A 21,134-nucleotide genomic window follows, 5' to 3' on the forward strand; every position below is an offset into this window, starting at 1 on the left:
CTGGTTCAGTGACTAGTCTGGTTCAGTGGTTCAGTGACTAGTCTGGTTCAGTGGTTCAGTGACTAGTCTGGTTCAGTGACTAGTCTGGTTCAGGGACTAGTCTGGTTCAGTGGTTCAGTGACTAGTCTGGTTCAGTGGTTCAGTGACTAGTCTGGTTCAGTGACTAGTCTGGTTCAGTGGTTCAGTGACTAGTCTGGTTCAGTGGTTCAGTGAATAGTCTGGTTCAGTGGTTCTGTGGTTCAGTCCCTCTGTGGTTCAGAGACTGAGTATCTAGTGATATATATACAATACCAGTCACACCTCTTCATTCAAGGGTTTTTCTTCATGTATTGTGCAGAGCTGTCAAGGCAAAGGGTGACTACTGTCCTGCTGCTGGCCTAGAGGTCGGTTTATGACAGTCATAAATACCTCTTCCCCCTGTTTCCTCTCTCTACCCTACTGTCCTGCCGCTGGCCTAGAGGTCGGTTTATGACAGTCATAAATACCTCTTCCCCTGTTTCCTCTCTCTACCCTACTGTCCTGCTGCTGGCCTAGAGGTCGGTTTATGACAGTCATAAATACCTCTTCCCCTGTTTCCTCTCTCTACCCTACTGTCCTGCCGCTGGCCTAGAGGTCGGTTTATGACAGTCATAAATACCTCTTCCCCCTGTTTCCTCTCTCTACCCTACTGTCCTGCCGCTGGCCTAGAGGTCGGTTTATGACAGTCATAAATACCTCTTCCCCCTGTTTCCTCTCTCTACCCTACTGTCCTGCTGCTGGCCTAGAGGTCGGTTTATGACAGTCATAAATACCTCTTCCCCTGTTTCCTCTCTCTACCCTACTGTCCTGCTGCTGGCCTAGAGGTCGGTTTATGACAGTCATAAATACCTCTTCCCCCTGTTTCCTCTCTCTACCCTACTGTCCTGCTGCTGGCCTAGAGGTCGGTTTATGACAGTCATAAATACCTCTTCCCCCTGTTTCCTCTCTCTACCCTACTGTCCTGCCGCTGGCCTAGAGGTCGGTTTATGACAGTCATAAATACCTCTTCCCCCTGTTTCCTCTCTCTACCCTACTGTCCTGCTGCTGGCCTAGAGGTCGGTTTATGACAGTCATAAATACCTCTTCCCCCTGTTTCCTCTCTCTACCCTACTGTCCTGCTGCTGGCCTAGAGGTCGGTTTATGACAGTCATAAATACCTCTTCCCCCTGTTTCCTCTCTCTACCCTACTGTCCTGCTGCTGGCCTAGAGGTCGGTTTATGACAGTCATAAATACCTCTTCCCCCTGTTTCCTCTCTCTACCCTACTGTCCTGCCGCTGGCCTGGGGGTAGGTTTATGACAGTCATAAATACCTCTTCCCCCTGTTTCCTCTCTCTACCCTACTGTCCTGCCGCTGGCCTGGGGGTAGGTTTATGACAGTCATAAATACCTCTTCCCCCTGTTTCCTCTCTCTACCCTACTGTCCTGCTGCTGGCCTAGAGGTCGGTTTATGACAGTCATAAATACCTCTTCCCCCTGTTTCCTCTCTCTACCCTACTGTCCTGCTGCTGGCCTAGAGGTCGGTTTATGACAGTCATAAATACCTCTTCCCCTGTTTCCTCTCTCTACCCTACTGTCCTGCCGCTGGCCTGGGGGTAGGTTTATGACAGTCATAAATACCTCTTCCCCCTGTTTCCTCTCTCTACCCTACTGTCCTGCTGCTGGCCTAGAGGTCGGTTTATGACAGTCATAAATACCTCTTCCCCCTGTTTCCTCTCTCTACCCTACTGTCCTGCTGCTGGCCTAGAGGTCGGTTTATGACAGTCATAAATACCTCTTCCCCCTGTTTCCTCTCTCTACCCTACTGTCCTGCCGCTGGCCTAGAGGTCGGTTTATGACAGTCATAAATACCTCTTCCCCTGTTTCCTCTCTCTACCCTACTGTCCTGCCGCTGGCCTAGAGGTCGGTTTATGACAGTCATAAATACCTCTTCCCCCTGTTTCCTCTCTCTACCCTACTGTCCTGCCGCTGGCCTGGGGGTAGGTTTATGACAGTCATAAATACCTCTTCCCCTTTTCCTCTCTCTACCCTACTGATGTGACTATTAAAAAACCCCTTGGTTAACATAGAGATTCTGGGAACATCAGAAGGTGGGGGAAATGAACTATATTCTGGTAATCAGACCAGTTGAACATATGCGGTGGTACTTAATGAATATGATGTCAGTTCGGTTGTCATCTGAGACATTCTCATCAATGATAAAGATGACATAAACTCTACAGTGGAAAGTCTACACATTATAGTTATCAGATTCACATGGAATTGTTGTGCATTTGAAATGTTTGAATATGAAATTATGTGATGGAATGAAATGTGATTTTAGCTTCTAAAATTTGAGAATTGTGTTTTCATGAGTGAATTAGGCCCGACTCAGTGGCCCGCCCACGTGAAGAGACATTGGTTATAACCAATGAAACACGCCCTCCTCTCCCTTCCTATATAAAGCCATGATGACAATGTAACCTCCTGTTGTGAGGACGACGGTCCATACGTTGAAAAGGACTAACATGTCAACTACAGAACGAAGCCAACCTCAGTGTGAGCTTTGGTTGTGAATGGTATGAACGTTGAACTCTTATTCACTAAAGAAGTGAGACATCCTAGCCGTTGAGTTAGCAACAGCAGCTAAAAACCTGGGCTAGGAAAGGACAGACAGAGTATCCCGTCTATCAGCCAACGACGACACTACAACATATCCCGTTCACCACCAGGGATACTCTTCAAAGGACTCTGTTGGGCAACACGGCCATCCGTCTCCCACCAACCTATTGAAGCGCAGCTCAGAGTAAATATTTCCTTTTCCAAATGGGCGGTTATTTAGAATGCATAAGATTCTGTATTTACGATAGAGACATCGCTTCTCCCTTTGTTCCTCAGTCTTCCCGCTCTTTCACTCAAACCCAATCTCCCTTTTCTTTGTGTAACGAGCTGTCATATCTGTTCCGTCCACTAGGGACGTTTTCCGTTATTACGTAATTTGTAATCAAGGTATGATTGATTCTGTGTATGTGTAATTCTGTGTGATTAGTTAGGTATTTAGTAAATAAATAATTAAACCCAATTTTGCATTGCTGATTCAACTTGTTAACCAGGGTTCGTGAAGGTAACCAAGAATTCTACGACGTTCAGATGAGACTGAAATAAGGTGATGATTAATATTGACTGCTATTGATGTAAAATATTACTAAGAGTTTAATCGGGCTCTGGGGCGGGCTCTGGGCCCCGGGGTTGCCTTTGGGGCGGGCTCTGGGCATGGGGTGGCCTTTGGGGCGGGCTCTGGGCCCCGGGGTTGCCTTTGGGGCGGGCTCTGGGCCCCGGGGTGGCCTTTGGGGCGGGCTCTGTGCCCCGGGGTGGCCTTACTGTCTGAGACACCGGGTCAGTTACTGTCTGAGACACCGGGTCAGTTACTGTCTGAGACACCGGGTCAGTTACTGTCTGAGACACCGGGTCAGTTACTGTCTGAGACACCGGGTCAGTTACTGTCTGAGACACCGGGTCAGTTACTGTCTGAGACACCGGGTCAGTTACTGTCTGAGACACCGGGTCAGTTACTGTCTGAGACACCGGGTCAGTTACTGTCTGAGACACCGGGTCAGTTACTGTCTGAGACACCGGGTCAGTTACTGTCTGAGACACCGGGTCAGTTACTGTCTGAGACACCGGGTCAGTTACTGTCTGAGACACCGGGTCAGTTACTGTCTGAGACACCGGGTCAGTTACTGTCTGAGACACCGGGTCAGTTACTGTCTGAGACACCGGGTCAGTTACTGTCTGAGACACCGGGTCAGTTACTGTCTGAGACACCGGGTCAGTTACTGTCTGAGACATCGGGTCAGTTACTGTCTGAGACATCGGGTCAGTTACTGTCTGAGACATGGAGACACCAGGTCAGTTACTGTCTGAGACACCGGGTCAGTTGCTGTCTGAGACACCGGGTCAGTTGCTGTCTGAGACACCGGGTCAGTTGCTGTCTGAGACACCGGGTCAGTTGCTGTCTGAGACACCGGGTCAGTTGCTGTCTGAGACACCGGGTCAGTTGCTGTCTGAGACACCGGGTCAGTTGCTGTCTGAGACACCGGGTCAGTTGCTGTCTGAGACACCGGGTCAGTTGCTGTCTGAGACACCGGGTCAGTTGCTGTCTGAGACACCGGGTCAGTTGCTGTCTGAGACACCGGGTCAGTTGCTGTCTGAGACACCGGGTCAGTTGCTGTCTGAGACACCGGGTCAGTTGCTGTCTGAGACATGGAGACACCGGGTCAGTTGCTGTCTGAGACACCGGGTCAGTTACTGTCTGAGACACCAGGTCAGATGTTGGCTGCTGTGTGTTCTACCATAGACAGTGTGGGCAGGGAGGCAGAGACAGAGAGGCAGATAGAGACATAGTCACCTCCTTTAAGGTAATTGGTCCAGTCTGTTCTCCCCATAGAAAGGGTGGGCAGACAGACAGAGAGACATAGTCACCTCCTTTAAGATAATTGGTCCAGTCTGTTTTACCATAGAAAGGGTGGGCAGGGAGGCAGAGACATAGTCACCTCCTCTAAGGTAATTGGTCCAGTCTGTTCTCCCCATAGAAAGGGTGGGCAGGGAGGCAGAGACATAGTCATCTCCTCTAAGGTAATTGGTCCAGTCTGTTCTCCCCATAGAAAGGGTGGGCAGACAGACAGAGAGACATAGTCACCTCCTTTAAGATAATTGGTCCAGTCTGTTTTACCATAGAAAGGGTGGGCAGGGAGGCAGAGACATAGTCACCTCCTTTAAGATAATTGGTCCAGTCTGTTTTACCATAGACAGGGTGGGCAGGGAGGCAGAGACATAGTCACCTCCTTTAAGGTAGTTGGTCCAGTCTGTTCTACCATAGAAAGGGTGGGCAGGGAGGCAGAGACATAGTCACCTCCTCTAAGGTAATTGGTCCAGTCTGTTTTACCATAGAAAGGGTGGGCAGACAGACAGAGAGACATAGTCACCTCCTTTAAGGTAATTGGTCCAGTCTGTTCTACCATAGAAAGGGTGGGCAGGGAGGCAGAGACATAGTCACCTCCTCTAAGGTAATTGGTCCATTCTGTTTTACCATAGAAAGGGTGGGCAGGGAGGCAGAGACATAGTCACCTCCTTTAAGATAATTGGTCCAGTCTGTTCTACCATAGAAAGGGTGGGCAGACAGACAGAGAGACATAGTCACCTCCTCTAAGGTAATTGGTCCAGTCTGTTCTCCTGTCTCTGTTCTCTGTCTCCTTCATGTCTCATCGTCCACCCCACCTCCACCCCCTGATTTAATAGCAGCCCCTTGTCAGTGTTCCGTCGCCAGCCCAGCGGGACCCTGGGATAGCACAGGTCGGTTGCCATGGTCCCAGGACAAACCTGGGATAGCACAGGTCGGTTGCCATGGTCCCAGGACAAACCTGGGAGAGAACAATAGAGCTCCTCTCGTGCCCCAGTCAGCAGTCACCAGCCTGGGCATTGTCCCGGGGCAGCCTGGGTATTGTCCCGGAGACGTGGAGGGACTTTACGACCTGGAGATGAAACACAACCAGCCTCTCAGGGGAGAATGATTCTGTAGTAGGAGAGGATGTTTCATGAAGACCAGGTGTGTGTGTGTGGTGTGTGTGGTGTGTGTGTGTGTGTGGTGTGTGTGTGTGTGTGTGTGTGTGTGGTGTGTGAGACAGAGAGAAGGGCCTTTTATAAATCTGTTTTTTTTTATCCATACATTCACAATCAAGGCCTTTGACATTTGGGGTTTTGTTAAAGCAAACCTTTGATATTTGGGGTTTTGTTAAAACAAATCTTTGGCATTTGGGGTTTTGTTAAAGCAAACCTTTGGCATTTGGGGTTTTGTTAAAGCAAACCTTTGGCATTTGGGGTTTTGTTAAAACAAACCTTTGGCATTTGGGGTTTTGTTAAAGCAAACCTTTGGCATTTGGGGTTTTGTTAAAGCAAACCTTTGGCATTTGGGGTTTTGTTAAAGCAAACCTTTGGCATTTGGGGTTTTGTTAAAGCAAACCTTTGGCATTTGGGGTTTTGTTAAAGCCTTTATATGTAAATAAAGCTCCGAGCAACGTTTTCCAATCAGTTTTATTTGTTGATGCCTCTAAGTCTCGCCGAACAGAATGGAGGATGTGGGAGTCTCAGTTTCTTTCTCCCCTCTGTCTCTCTCTCTCTGTCTCTCTCTCTCTGTCTCTCTGTCTCTCTCTCTATGTCTCTCTGTCTCTCTCTCTATGTCTCTCTCTCTCTGTCTGTCTCTCTATGTCTCTCTCTCTCTGTCTCTCTCTCTCTGTCTCTCTCTCTCTCTCTCTCTCTCTGTCTCTCTCTCTATGTCTCTCTCTGTCTCTCTCTCTATGTCTCTCTCTCTCTGTCTGTCTCTCTATGTCTCTCTCTCTCTCTCTCTCTCTCTCTCTGTCTCTCTCTCTCTGTCTCTCTCTCTCTGTCTCTCTCTCTCTCTCTCTCTCTCTCTCTGTCTGTCTCTCTATGTCTCTCTCTCTCTCTGTCTCTCTCTCGTACATAACAAATGAGACCATTAGTTTCCTCCTCTCTCTCTCTCTGTCTCTCTCTCGTACATAACAAATGAGGCCTGTCCCTTCCTCAGGCCTGTCCTCCTCAGGCCCGTCCCTTCAGTGTTCATTAGTTTCCTCCTCTGCCCTTTTAACTTGACTGTTCTTCCTGTGACTGTCTGTCTGTGGTCGTAATGAATGGTGTTAAATTAGAGTGCAGGGCGGTGATGGTTACCAGGGTAGCAGGAGTAACAATATACCTCTTCCTCAGGCCTGTCCCTTCCTCTCGGCCCGTCCCTTCCTCAGGCCCGTCCCTTCCTCAGGCCCGTCCCTTCCTCAGGCCCGTCCCTTCCTCAGGCCCGTCCCTTCCTCAGGCCCGTCCCTTCCTCAGGCCCGTCCCTTCCTCAGGCCCGTCCCTTCCTCAGGCCCGTCCCTTCCTCAGGCCCGTCCCTTCCTCAGGCCCGTCCCTTCCTCAGGCCCGTCCCTTCCTCAGGCCCGTCCCTTCCTCAGGCCCGTCCCTTCCTCAGGCCCGTCCCTTCCTCAGGCCCGTCCCTTCCTCAGGCCCGTCCCTTCCTCAGGCCCGTCCCTTCCTCAGGCCCGTCACTTCCTCAGGCCCGTCCCTTCCTCAGGCCCGTCCCTTCCTCAGGCCCGTCCCTTCCTCAGGCCCGTCCCTTCCTCAGGCCCGTCCCTTCCTCAGGCCCGTCCCTTCCGCAGGCCCGTCCCTTCCGCAGGCCCGTCCCTTCCGCAGGCCCGTCCCTTCCTCAGGCCCGTCCCTTCCTCAGGCCCGTCCCTTCCTCAGGCCCGTCCCTGTATCGGTGTTGAGTTGACTTTGTCGTTCACAGCCTTCATGTAGACTGAACCAGTCGTTCACAGCCTTCATGTAGACTGAACCAGTCGTTCACAGCCTTCATGTAGACTGAACCAGTCGTTCACAGCCTTCATGTAGACACGTCTCCCTGAATAAAGCTATTGAGACAGGCAGAGTTGAATGTAGAAACCACATCTCCCTGAATAAAGCTCTGAGACAGAGTTGAACAGAGTTGAATGTAGAAACCAGGTCTCCCTGAATAAAGCTCTGAGACAGAGTTGAACAGAGTTGAATGTAGAAACCAGGTCTCCCTGAATAAAGCTCTGAGACAGAGTTGAACAGTGTTGAATGTAGAAACCACGTCTCCCTGAATAAAGCTCTGAGACAGAGTTGAACAGTGTTGAATGTAGAAACCATGTGTCCCTGAATAAAGCTCTGAGACAGAGTTGAACAGAGTTGAATGTAGAAACCACGTCTCCCTGAATAAAGCTCTGAGACAGAGTTGAATGTAGAAACCAGGTCTCCCTGAATAAAGCTCCTAGACAGAGTTGAATGTAGAAACCAGGTCTCCCTGAATAAAGCTCTGAGACAGAGTTGAACAGTGTTGAATGTAGAAACCACGTCTCCCTGAATAAAGCTCTGAGACAGAGTTGAACAGTGTTGAATGTAGAAACCACGTCTCCCTGAATAAAGCTCTGAGACAGAGTTGAACAGAGTTGAATGTAGAAACCACGTGTCCCTGAATAAAGCTCTGAGACAGAGTTGAACAGAGTTGAATGTAGAAACCACGTCTCTCTGAATAAAGCTCTGAGACAGAGTTGAACAGAGTTGAATGTGTTCCTGCTGTAGATGGAAGACTGACCTCACAGCTCCTCCCTCACACAGCCTCTCTGACCTCACATCTCCTCCCTCACACAGCCTCTCTAGCCTCACAGTTCCTCCCTCACACAGCCTCTATGGCCTCACAGCTCCTCCCTCACAGCCTCTCTGATCTCACAGCTCCTCCCTCACACAGCCTCTCTGACCTCACATCTCCTCCCTCACACAGCCTCTCTGACCTCACAGCTCCTCCCTTAGTCTCATAGCTCCTCCCTCTATCCTCCCAGCTCCTCCCTCACAACCTCTATAGCCACACAGCTCCTCCCTCACACAGCCTGAGACTCTGACCTCACAACCCTCCCTTAGTCTCACAGCTCCTCCCTGAATCTATCCTCACAGCTCCTCCCTCACAACCTCTATAGCCTCACAGCTCCTCCCTGACACAGCCTCTCTATCCTCCCAGCTCCTCCCTGAACACAGCCTCTCTATCCTCCCAGCTCCTCCCTCACAGCCACGTCTCTCTAGCCTCACAGCTTCTCTCCCTCACACAGCATCTCTTGCCTCACACCCCTCCCTCTAGACTCACAGCTACTCCCTCACAGCCTCTCTAGCCTCACAGCTCCTCCCTCACACAGCCTCTATAGCCTCACAGCTCCTCCCTCACAGCCTTTCTGGCCTCACAGCTACTCCCTCACAGCCTCTGTGGCCTCACAGCTCCTCCTTCACACAGCCTCTCTGGCCTCACAGCTCCTCCCTCACAGCCTCTATAGACTCACAGCTACTCCCTCACAGTCTCTCTGGCCTAGAAACAGCTCCTCCCTCACACAGCTCTCTGGCCTCAGTGTTGAATGTAGAAACCTCCTCCCTCAACAGCCTCTCTGGCCTCACAGCTCCTCCCTCACAGCCTCTCTGACCTCACAGCTCCTCCCTCACACAGCTCTCTGGCCTGAACAGCTCCTCCCTGAGACACAGCCTCTCTGGCCTCACAGCTCCTCCCTCACAGCCTCTCTGACCTCACAGCTACTCCCTCTGGCCTCACAGCTCCTCCCTCACAGCCTCTCTCTGACCTCACAGCTCCTCCCTAGTCTCAGTCTCTCTGGCCTCACAGCTCCTCCCTCACACAGCCTCTCTGGCCTCACAGCTCCTCCCTCACACAGCCTCTCTGGCCTCACAGCTCCTCCCTCACACAGCCTCTCTGGCCTCACAGCTCCTCCCTCACACAGCCTCTCTGGCCTCACAGCTCCTCCCTCACACAGCCTCTCTGGCCTCACAGCTCCTCCCTCACACAGCCTCTCTGGCCTCACAGCTCCTCCCTCACACAGCCTCTCTGGCCTCACAGCTCCTCCCTCACACAGCCTCTCTGGCCTCACAGCTCCTCCCTCACACAGCCTCTCTGGCCTCACAAGCCTCCCTCTAGTCTCACAGCTCCTCCCTCACAGCCTCTCTGGCCTCACAGCTCCTCTCTCACACAGCCTCTCTGGCGTCACAGCTTCTCCCTCACACAGCCTCTCTGGCCTCACAGCTCCTCCCTCACACAGCCTCTCTGACCTCACAGCTCCTCCCTCACACAGCCTCTCTGGCCTCACAGCTCCTCCCTCACACAGCCTCTCTGGCCTCACAGCTCCTCCCTCACACAGCCTCTCTAGCCTCACAACCCCTCCCTCTAGTCTCACAGCTCCTCCCTCACAGCCTCTCTGGCCTCACAGCTCCTCCCTCACACATCCTCTCTGGCCTCACAGCTCCTCCCTCACACAGCCTCTCTGACCTCACAGCTCCTCCCTCACACAGCCTCTCTATCCTCCCAGCTCCTCCCTCACAGCCTCTCTAGCCTCACAGCTCCTCCCTCACACAGCCTCTCTGATCTCCCAGCTCCTCCCTCACAGCCTCTCTGGCCTCACAGCTCCTCCCTCACACAGCCTCTCTGGCCTCACAGCTCCTCCCCCACACAGCCTCTCTGACCTCACAGCTCCTCCCCCACACAGCCTCTCTGACCTCACAGCTCCTCCCTCACACAGCCTCTCTGGCCTCACAGCTCCTCCCTCACAGCCTCTCTGACCTCACAGCTCCTCCCTCACACAGCATCTCTAGCCTCACAACCCCTCCTCTAGACTCACAGCTCCTCCCTCACAGCCTCTCTGACCTCCCAGCTCCTCCTCACAGCCTCTCTGGCCTCACAGCTCCTCCCTCACACAGCCTCTCTGACCTCACATCTCCTCCCTCACACAGCCTCTCTGACCTCACTGTTCCTCCCTCACACAGCCTCTCTGGCCTCACAGCTCCTCCCTCACAGCCTCTCTGATCTCACAGCTCCTCCCTCACACAGCCTCTCTGACCTCACATCTCCTCCCTCACACAGCCTCTCTGACCTCACAGCTCCTCCCTTAGTCTCACAGCTCCTCCCTCTATCCTCACAGCTCCTCCCTCACAACCTCTATAGCCTCACAGCTCCTCCCTCACACAGCCTCTCTATCCTCCCAGCTCCTCCCTCACAGCCTCTCTAGCCTCACATCTCCTCCCTCACACAGCCTCTCTGACCTCACAGCTCCTCCTCCCTTAGTCTCACAGCTCCTCTCCTCCCTCTATCCTCACAGCTCCTCCCTCACAACCTCTATAGCCTCACAGCTCCTCCCTCACACAGCCTCTCTATCCTCACAGCTCCTCCCTCACACAGCCTCTCTGGCCTCACAGCTCCTCCCTCACAGCCTCTCTGACCTCACAGCTCCTCCCTCACACAGCCTCTCTGGCCTCACAGCTCCTCCCTCACACAGCCTCTCTGGCCTCACAGCTCCTCCCTCACAGCCTCTCTGACCTCACAGCTACTCCCTCGCAGCCTCTCTGACCTCACAGCTCCTCCCTCTAGTCTCACAGTCTCTCTGGCCTCACAGCTCCTCCCTGGCCTCACAGCCTCTCTGGCCTCACAGCTCCTCCCTCACACAGCCTCTCTGGCCTCACAGCTCCTCCCTCACACAGCCTCTCTGGCCTCACAGCTCCTCCCTCACACAGCCTCTCTGGCCTCACAGCTCCTCCCTCACACAGCCTCTCTGGCCTCACAACCCCTCCTCTAGTCTCACAGCTCCTCCCTCACAGCCTCTCTGGCCTCACAGCTCCTCTCTCACACAGCCTCTCTGGCCTCACAGCTTCTCCCTCACACAGCCTCTCTGGCCTCACAGCTCCTCCCTCAGCCTCTCACAGCCTCCTCTGACCTCACAGCTCCTCCCTCACACAGCCTCTCTAGCCTCACAACCCCTCCCTCTAGTCTCACAGCTCCTCCCTCACAGCCTCTCTGGCCTCACAGCTCCTCCCTCACACATCCTCTCTGGCCTCACAGCTCCTCCCTCACACAGCCTCTCTGACCTCACAGCTCCTCCCTCACACAGCCTCTCTATCCTCCCAGCTCCTCCCTCACAGCCTCTCTAGCCTCACAGCTCCTCCCTCACACAGCCTCTCTGATCTCCCAGCTCCTCCCTCACAGCCTCTCTGGCCTCACAGCTCCTCCCTCACACAGCCTCTCTGGCCTCACAGCTCCTCCCCCACACAGCCTCTCTGACCTCACAGCTCCTCCCTCACACAGCCTCTCTGGCCTCACAGCTCCTCCCTCACAGCCTCTCTGACCTCACAGCTCCTCCCTCACACAGCATCTCTAGCCTCACAACCCCTCCCTCTAGACTCACAGCTCCTCCCTCACAGCCTCTCTGACCTCCCAGCTCCTCCTTCACAGCCTCTCTGGCCTCACAGCTCCTCCCTCACACAGCCTCTCTGACCTCACATCTCCTCCCTCACACAGCCTCTCTGACCTCACTGTTCCTCCCTCACACAGCCTCTCTGGCCTCACAGCTCCTCCCTCACAGCCTCTCTGATCTCACAGCTCCTCCCTCACACAGCCTCTCTGACCTCACATCTCCTCCCTCACACAGCCTCTCTGACCTCACAGCTCCTCCCTTAGTCTCACAGCTCCTCCCTCTATCCTCACAGCTCCTCCCTCACAACCTCTATAGCCACACAGCTTCTCCCTCACACAGCCTCTCTATCCTCCCAGCTCCTCCCTCACAGCCTCTCTAGCCTCACATCTCCTCCCTCACACAGCCTCTCTGATCTCACAACCCCTCCCTTAGTCTCACAGCTCCTCCCTCTATCCTCACAGCTCCTCCCTCACACAGCCTCTATAGCCTCACAGCTCCTCCCTCACACAGCCTCTCTATCCTCCCAGCTCCTCCCTCACAGCCTCTCTAGCCTCACAGCTTCTCCCTCACACAGCATCTCTTGCCTCACAGCCCCTCCTCTAGACTCACAGCTACTCCCTCACAGCCTCTCTAGCCTCACAGCTCCTCCTCACACAGCCTCTATAGCCTCACAGCTCCTCCCTCACACATAGCCTCACAGCTCCTCCCTCACAGCCTCACACAGCCTCTCTGGCCTCACAGCTACAGCTCCCTCACAGCCTCTGTGCTTCCTCACAGCTCCTCCCCTCACACAGCCTCTCTGGCCTCACAGCTCCTCCTCACACAGCCTCTTTATAGCTCCTCCCTCACAGCTAGCTCCCTCACAGCCTCTCTGGCCTCACAGCTCCTCCTTCACACAGCCTCTCTGGCCTCACAGTCCCTCCCTCTGGCCTCACAGCCCCTCCCTCACACAGCCTCTCTATCCCCCCAGCTCCTCCCTCACACAGCCTCTTTTTCCTCCCAGCTCCTCCCTCACACAGCCTCTCTATCCCCCCAGCTCCTCCCTCACACAGCCTCTTTTCCCTCCCAGCTCCTCCCTCACACAGAGCTGCTTTCAGAAGTCATGAAAGGGTCATTATGGACTGTTTTTATTTCACTGGCTCTTAAACTGAGGAGGGGTTGTTGAGTTGTTATTGCTGCTTCTGAAAGTGCGTACCAGTCAGCAGTGGAGTTGGGCAATCACACTTACTGTGTGTGTGTGTGTGTGTGTGTATACCACTTCCTGAGAGTACCTGGGCTTGTAGGACCACTTTGTTGCTCCTCTCCCCTCATGTTTTCCTGACCAGAGCGGTACAGTGCCCTCTCCTATCCTCTCCCCTGCTCTCCTCTCCCCTGCTCTCTCCCCTGCTCTCCCCGGCTCTCTCCCTCCTCTCCCCCTCCTCTCCCCTGCTCTCCTCTCCCCTCCTCTCCCCTGCTCTCTCTCCCTCTCCCTCTCCTCTCCCCTGCTCTCCACTCCTATCCCCTCCTCCCATCCTCTCCTCTCCCATCCTCTCCCCTGCTCTCCACTCCTATCCTCTCCCATCCTCTCCCCCCCTTCCTCCTCCCCTGCTCTCCACTCCTATCCTCTCCCATCCTCTCCCTCCCATCCTCTCCCCACTCCTATCCTCTCCCATCCTCTCCTCTCCCTTCCTCCCCCGGCTCTCCTTTCCTCTCCCCTCTCCCATCTCCTCTCCCATCCATCCTCTCCCCTGCTCTCCTCTCCCATCCTCTCTCCCTGCTCTCCTCTCCCATCTCCCCTGCTCTCCTCTCCCATCCTCTCCTCTCCCCTCCTCTCCCATCCTCAACCCTGCTCTCCTCTCCCATCCTCTCCCCTGCTCTCCTCTCCCTTCCTCTCCCCTCCTCCCTTCCTCTCCCCCTCTCTCTCCCTTCCTCTCCCCCGGCTCTCCTATGCTCTCTCTCCTCTCCCCCCCTCACCCTCCCATCCTCTCCCCCCTGCTCTCCCTCCCTCCTCTCCCTCCCCTGCTCTCCTCTCCCTTCCTCTCCCCGGCTCTCTCCCTATCCTCTCCCTATTCTCCTCTCCCCTCCTCCCCCCCCGACTCTCCTCTCCCATCCCTTCCTCTCCCCGGCTCTCCTCTCCCATCCTCTCCCATCCTCTCCCCTGCTCTCCTCTCCTCTCTTTGGAGTTCAGAAGAGGCCTCATCATAGCACCTCCTCAAATATCAATTTGTAAGCCTCCAGGAGAGGTTAGGAAGGGTGAGAGTGAGGCAGAGAGGGGAAAGGAGACAAAGACAATATCCCTTTTCCCATGACTGAAGTATGTCTGGTTAGGTTAGGCCCATTAAGTCATCTCTCTCTTTCCCTCTTGCGCTCGCTTTCTCAGCCATTTCTCTCTCTCTCTGTCTCTCTCTCTGTGTCTGTCGTCTCTCTGTCTGCCTCTGTCTCTCTCTCTTGCTTCTAGCTCCTTCCACTTAGATGTGTTCATCCTGAACCACAGTGTTGGGCAGGCTAAATTAGATCTGACTGCCAGTGTACAGTGGGGAGAACAAGTATTTAATACACTGCCGATTTTGCAGGTTTTCCTACTTACAAAGCATGTAGAGGTCTGTAATTTTTTTTATCATAGGTACACTGCAACTGTGAGAGACGGAATCTAAAACTAAAATCCAGAAAATCACAGTGTATGATTTTTAAGTATTTCATTTGCATTTTATTGCATGACATAAGTATTTGATCACCTAGCAACCAGTAAGAATTCCGGCTCTCACAGACCTGTTAGTTCTTCTTTAAGAAGCCCTCCTGTTCTCCACTCATTACCTGTATTAACTGCACCTGTTTGAACTTGTTACCTGTATAAAAGACACCTGTCCACACACTCAATCAAACAGACTCCAACCTCTCCACAATGGCCAAGACCAGAGAGCTGTGTAAGGACATCAGGGATAAAATTGTAGACCTGCACAAGGCTGGGATGGGCTACAGGACAATAGGCAAGCAGCTTGGTGAGAAGGCAACAACTGTTGGCACAATTATTAGAAAATGTAAGAAGTTCAAGATGACGGTCAATCACCCTCGGTCTGGGGCTCCATGCAAGATCTCATCTCGTGGGACATCAATGATCATGAGGAAGGTGAGGGATCAGCCCAGAACTACACGGCAGGACCTGGTCAATGACCTGAAGAGAGCTGGGACCACAGTCTCAAAGAAAACCATTAGTAACACACTACGCCGTCATGGATTAAAATCCTGCAGCGCACGCAAGGTCCCCCTGCTCAAGCCAGCGCATGTCCAGTCTGAATAATAATAATAATAATAATATATGCCATTTAGCAGACGCTTTTATGACTTACAGTCATGTGTGCATACATTCTACGTATGGGTGATCCGGGGGATGACCCCATCTGCTCTACCAACTGAGCTGCTTTCCAATGACCATCTGGATGATCCAGAGGAGGAATGGGAGAAGGTCATGTGGTCTGATGAGACAAAAATAGAGCTTTTTGGTCTAAAATCCACTCGCCGTGTTTGGAGGAAGAAGAAGGATGAGTACAACCCCAAGAACACCATCCCAACCGTGAAGCATGGAGGTGGGGATGCTTTTCTGCAAAGGGGACAGGACGACTGCACCGTATTGAGGGGAGGATGGATGGGGCCATGTATCGCGAGATCTTGGCCAACAACCTCCTTCCCTCAGTAAGAGCATTGAAGATGGGTCGTGGCTGGGTCTTCCAGCATGACAATGACCCGAAACACACAGCCAGGGCAACTAAGGAGTGACTCCGTAAGAAGCATCTCAAGGTCCTGGAGTGGCCTAGCCAGTCTCCAGACCTGAACCCAATAGTAAATCTTTGGAAGGAGCTGAAAGTCTGTATTGGGTTAGTTTAGGGGGAGGGGACTCTGGGTTAAGGTTAGGTTAGGAGGAGGGGACTTAGGGTTAGTTTAGGGGGAGGGGACTCTGGTTTAGGGCTAGTTTAGGGGGAAGGGACTCTGGGTTAGGGTTAGTTTAGGGGGAGGGGACTCTGGGTTAGGGTTAGTTTAGGGGAGGGGACTCTGGGTTAGGGTTAGTTTAGGGGAGGGTACTCTGGGTTAGGGTTAGTTTAGGGGGAAGGGACTCTGGTTTAGGGTTAGTTTAGGGGGAGGGGACTCTGGGTTAAGGTTAGGTTAGGAGGAGGGGGTTAGGGTTTGTTTAGTGGGAGGGGACTCTGGGTTAGGGTTAGTTTAGTAGGATGGGACTGGTTTAGGGTTAGTTTAGGGGGATGGGACTTTGGGTTAGGGTTAGTTTAGGGGAAGGGACTCTGGGTTAAGGTTAGGTTAGGAGGAGGGGAGTTAGGGTTTGTTTAGTGGGAGGGGACTCTGGGTTAGGGTTAGTTTAGTAGGAGGGGTCTCTGGTTTAGGGTTAGTTTAGGGGGAGGGGGCTTTGGGTTAGGAGTTTGGGAAGGGACTCTGGGTTAAGGTTAGGTTAGGAGGAGGGGAGTTAGGGTTAGTTTAGGGGGGGCTCTGGGTTAGGGTTAGTTTAGGAGGAGGGGACTGGGGAGGGGATGGGACTCTGGGTTAAGGTTAGGTTAGGAGGAGGGACTCTGGGTTAGGGTTAGTTTAGGGGGAGGGGCTCTGGGTTAGTTTTTAGGCTAGGGGAAGGGACTCTGGGTTAGGGTTAGTTTAGGGGAAGGGACTCTGTGTTAGGGTTAGTTTGGGGGAGGGGACTCTGGATTTAGGGTTAGTTTAGGGGAGGGGACTCTGGGGGGTTAGTTGGATTTGGTTAGTTTAAGGGGAGGGACTCTGGGTTTAGGGGGAGTGGACTTGGGTTAGGAAGAAGGGAGGACTCTGGATTTGGGTTAGGACTCTGGGTTTGGGTTAGGACTCTGGGTTCGGACTCTGGGTTAGGACTCTGGGTTAGGACTCTGGGTTAGGACTCTGGATTTGGGTTAGGACTCTGGGTTAGGACTCTGGATTTGGGTTAGGACTCTGGATTTGGGTTAGGACTCTGGGTTAGGACTCTGGATTTGGGTTAGGACTCTGGGTTAGGACTCTGGGTTAGGACTCTGGATTTGGGTTAGGACTCTGGGTTTGGGTTAGGACTCTGGGTTTGGGTTAGGACTCTGGGTTAGGACTCTGGATTTGGGTTAGGATTTGGGTTAGGACTCTGGGTTAGGACTCTGGATTTGGGTTAGGACTCTGGATTTGGGTTAGGACTCTGGATTTGGGTTAGGACTCTGGGTTAGGACTCTGGATTTGGGTTCGGACTCTGGGTTAGGACTCTGGATTTGGGTTAGGACTCTGGATTTGGGTTAGGACTCTGGGTTAGGACTCTGGGTTTGGGTTCGGACTCTGGGTTAGGACTCTGGATTTGGGTTAGGACTCTGGATTTGGGTTAGGACTCTGGATTAGTTTGATAATACATGTCTTATTTAAAGGTTTTTGTTTTCTGACCAGCTAAGTGAACACTTGGTCTCTCAACAGACTGTTGAAGTGTCCAATCAGAACAGATGTAGTATTGTCCAATCAGAACAGATGTAGTATTGTCCAATAGGAGGCAGGAACAGGGATTAGTTACAGACTGTTGAAGTGTCCAATCAGAACAGATGTAGTATTGTCCAATAGGAGGCAGGAACAGGGATTAGTTGCAGACTGTTGAAGTGTCCAATCAGAACAGATGTAGTATTGTCCAATAGGAGGCAGGAACAGGGATTAGTTACAGACTGTTGAAGTGTCCAATCAGAACAGATGTAGTATTGTCCAATAGGAGGCAGGAACAGGTATTAGTTGCAGACTGTTGAAGTGTCCAATCAGAACAGATGTAGTATTGTCCAATAGGAGGCAGGAACACATGGGGGATTAGTTACAGACTGTTGAAGTGTCCAATCAGAACAGATGTAGTATTGTCCAATAGGAGGCAGGAACATGGGGGATTAGTTACAGACTGTTGAAGTGTCCAATCAGAACAGATGTAGTATTGTCCAATAGGAGGCAGGAACAGGGATTAGTTGCAGACTGTTGAAGTGTCCAATCAGAACAGATGTAGTATTGTCCAATAGGAGGCAGGAACAGGGATTAGTTACAGACTGTTGAAGTGTCCAATCAGAACAGATGTAGTATTGTCCAATAGGAGGCAGGAACAGGGATTAGTTACAGACTGTTGAAGTGTCCAATCAGAACAGATGTAGTATTGTCCAATAGGAGGCAGGAACACATGGGGGATTAGTTACAGACTGTTGAAGTGTCCAATCAGAACAGATGTAGTATTGTCCAATAGGAGGCAGGAACATGGGGGATTAGTTACAGACTGTTGAAGTGTCCAATCAGAACAGATGTAGTATTGTCCAATAGAGGAGGCAGGAACAGGGATTAGTTACAGACTGTTGAAGTGTCCTATCAGAACAGATGTAGTATTGTCCAATAGGAGGCAGGAACAGGGATTAGTTACAGAATATCATCTTTTTCTTCCTGCCGCGGCAAACGGAAAATACCCATAAAACCTCAAGGACGTAACATGGACCAGTTTCTAACACTTTATAAACATCCTGAATATAATGCTTACAATTATATCAAAGATGATTTAAAATGGTTTCAGGAAGAGATATTTGAACAGTGCACGCGTGTGAGCACACACACACACACACACACACACACACACACACACACACACACACACACACACACACACACACACACACACACACACACACACACACACACACACACACACACACACACACACACACACACACACACACACACACACACACACACACACCCAGCCGTCAACACTCATTGAACTGTCAACAAAGGCCACCAGGATAGTTCATAGTAGAGGCTCGTGCCAGAGAGAGTGTCAGGGTAACAGAGCCCCATGCCAGAGAGAGAGAGCCAGGGTAACAGAGCCCCGTGCCAGAGAGAGGGAGAGAGAGAGAGAGAGCCAGGGTAACAGAGCCCCGTGCCAGAGAGAGAGAGAGAGAGAGCCAGGGTAACAGAGCCCCGTGCCAGAGAGAGAGAGAGAGAGAGAGAGAGAGAGAGAGCCAGGGTAACAGAGCCCCGTGCCAGAGAGAGAGAGAGAGAGAGAGAGAGAGAGAGCCAGGGTAACAGAGCCCCGTGCCAGAGAGAGAGAGAGAGAGAGAGAGAGAGCCAGGGTAACAGAGCCCCGTGCCAGAGAGAGAGAGAGAGAGAGAGAGCCAGGGTAACAGAGAGTGCCAGAGAGAGAGAGAGAGAGAGAGCCAGGGTAACAGAGCCCCGTGCCAGAGAGAGAGAGAGAGAGAGAGAGAGCCAGGGTAACAGAGCCCCGTGCCAGAGAGAGAGAGAGAGAGGAGAGAGAGAGCCAGAGAGTAACAGAGCCCCGTGCCAGAGAGAGGGAGAGAGACAGAGCCAGGGTAACAGAGCCCCGTGCAGAGGAGAGAGAGAGAGAGAGAGCCAGGGTAACAGAGCCCCGTGCCAGAGCCAGGGTAACAGAGCCCCGTGCCAGAGAGAGGGTAACAGAGCCCCGTGCCAGAGAGAGAGAGAGAGAGAGAGCCAGGGTAACAGAGCCCCGTGCCAGAGAGAGAGCCAGGGTAACAGAGCCCCGTGCCAGAGAGAGAGAGAGAGCCAGGGTAACAGAGCCCCGTGCCAGAGAGAGAGAGAGAGAGAGCCAGGGTAACAGAGCCCCGTGCCAGAGAGAGAGAGAGCCAGGGTAACAGAGCCCCGTGCCAGAGAGAGAGAGAGCCAGGGTAACAGAGCCCCGTGCCAGAGAGAGCCAGGGTAACAGAGCCCCGTGCCAGAGAGAGAGAGAGCCAGGGTAACAGAGCCCCGTGCCAGAGAGAGAGCGAGAGAGAGCCAGGGTAACAGAGCCCCGTGCCAGAGAGAGAGCCAGGGTAACAGAGCCCCGTGCCAGAGAGAGAGAGAGAGCCAGGGTAACAGAGCCCCGTGCCAGAGAGAGAGAGAGCCAGGGTAACAGAGCCCCGTGCCAGAGAGAGAGCGAGAGAGAGCCAGGGTAACAGAGCCCCGTGCCAGAGAGAGAGCCAGGGTAACAGAGCCCCGTGCAGAGAGAGAGAGAGCCAGGGTAACAGAGCCCCGTGCCAGAGAGAGAGAGAGCCAGGGTAACAGAGCCCCGTGCCAGAGAGAGAGAGAGCCAGGGTAACAGAGCCCTGTGCCAGAGAGAGAGAGAGAGAGCCAGGGTAACAGAGCCCCGTGCCAGAGAGAGAGAGCCAGGGTAACAGAGCCCCGTGCCAGAGAGAGAGAGAGCCAGGGTAACAGAGCCCCGTGCCAGAGAGAGGGTAACAGAGCCCCGTGCCAGAGAGCTAGGGTAACAGAGCCCCGTGCCAGAGAGAGGGTAACAGAGCGGTAGAGGGAGCAGTGACAACAGAGCTCTATGTAATGAAATCTAGTCTTCATTTAAAACCGTAACAGCGGTGATAAAACAAGCAGATGGTTGACTCCATCACGGGGCTTTCCTGGTTGGCTGGTCCCTACATCATGGTGCTGCTCTCTCTCTCCAGCAGATGGTTGACTCCATCAGGGCTTTCTGGTTGGCTGGTCCCTACATCATGGTGCTGCTCTCTCTCTCTCTCCAGCAGATGGTTGACTCCATCACGGGGCTTTCCTGGTTGGCTGGTCCCTACATCATGGTGCAGGGCTCTCTCTCTCTCTCCAGCAGATGGTTGACTCCATCACGGGGCCCTGGTTGGCTGGTCCCTACATCATGGTGCTGCTCTCCCCTCTCCCCATGCTCTCTTATCTGCAAGAGATGGATGAAACTGAGAGGAGGTTTATCTGTCCCAAGATGACTTAGCAGAGATGGTGCCAGAGGGGTTTATCCTGGTCAAGCTGGTCCCTACATCAGAGAGATCTCTCTCCAGCAGATGGTTGACTCCATCACAGGGGCTTTCCTGGTTGGCTGGTCCCTACATCATGGAGAGGAGGTTTATCCTGTCAAGATGACTTCCATCAGAGGGCTTTCCTGGTTGGCTGGTTTATCTGTCAAGATCTCTCTTCTCTCCAGCAGATGGTTGACTCCATCAGGGGCTTTCCTGGTTGGCTGGTCATCATGGTGCTGCTCTCTCTCTCTTCCAGCAGATGGTTGACTCCATCACGGGGCTTTTCTGGTTGGCTGGTCCCTACATCATGGTGCTGCTCTCTCCCCATCTCTCCCCATGCTCGCTCTTATCTGTCAAGATGACTTAGCAGAGAGGAAACGGAGAGGAGGTTTATCTGTCAAGATGACTTAGCAGAGAGGAAACGGAGAGGAGGTTTATCTGTCAAGATGACTTAGCAGAGAGGAAACGGAGAGGAGGTTTATCTGTCAAGATGACTTAGCAGAGAGGAAACCCCAGAGGAGGTTTATCTGTCAAGATGACTTAGCAGAGAGGAAACGGAGAGGAGGTTTA

At 52.9% G+C, this 21,134-nt stretch overlaps 1 pseudogene; it reads left to right on the forward strand.

The window, feature by feature from the left end:
- LOC124021180 overlaps positions 1-21,134 on the forward strand; it is a 66,441-nt pseudogene that overhangs the window by 23,509 nt on the left and 21,798 nt on the right.

This window comes from Oncorhynchus gorbuscha, unplaced genomic scaffold (genome assembly GCF_021184085.1).
Source record: "Oncorhynchus gorbuscha isolate QuinsamMale2020 ecotype Even-year unplaced genomic scaffold, OgorEven_v1.0 Un_scaffold_1078, whole genome shotgun sequence".
In the NCBI taxonomy this organism is placed as follows: Eukaryota; Metazoa; Chordata; class Actinopteri; order Salmoniformes; family Salmonidae; genus Oncorhynchus; species Oncorhynchus gorbuscha.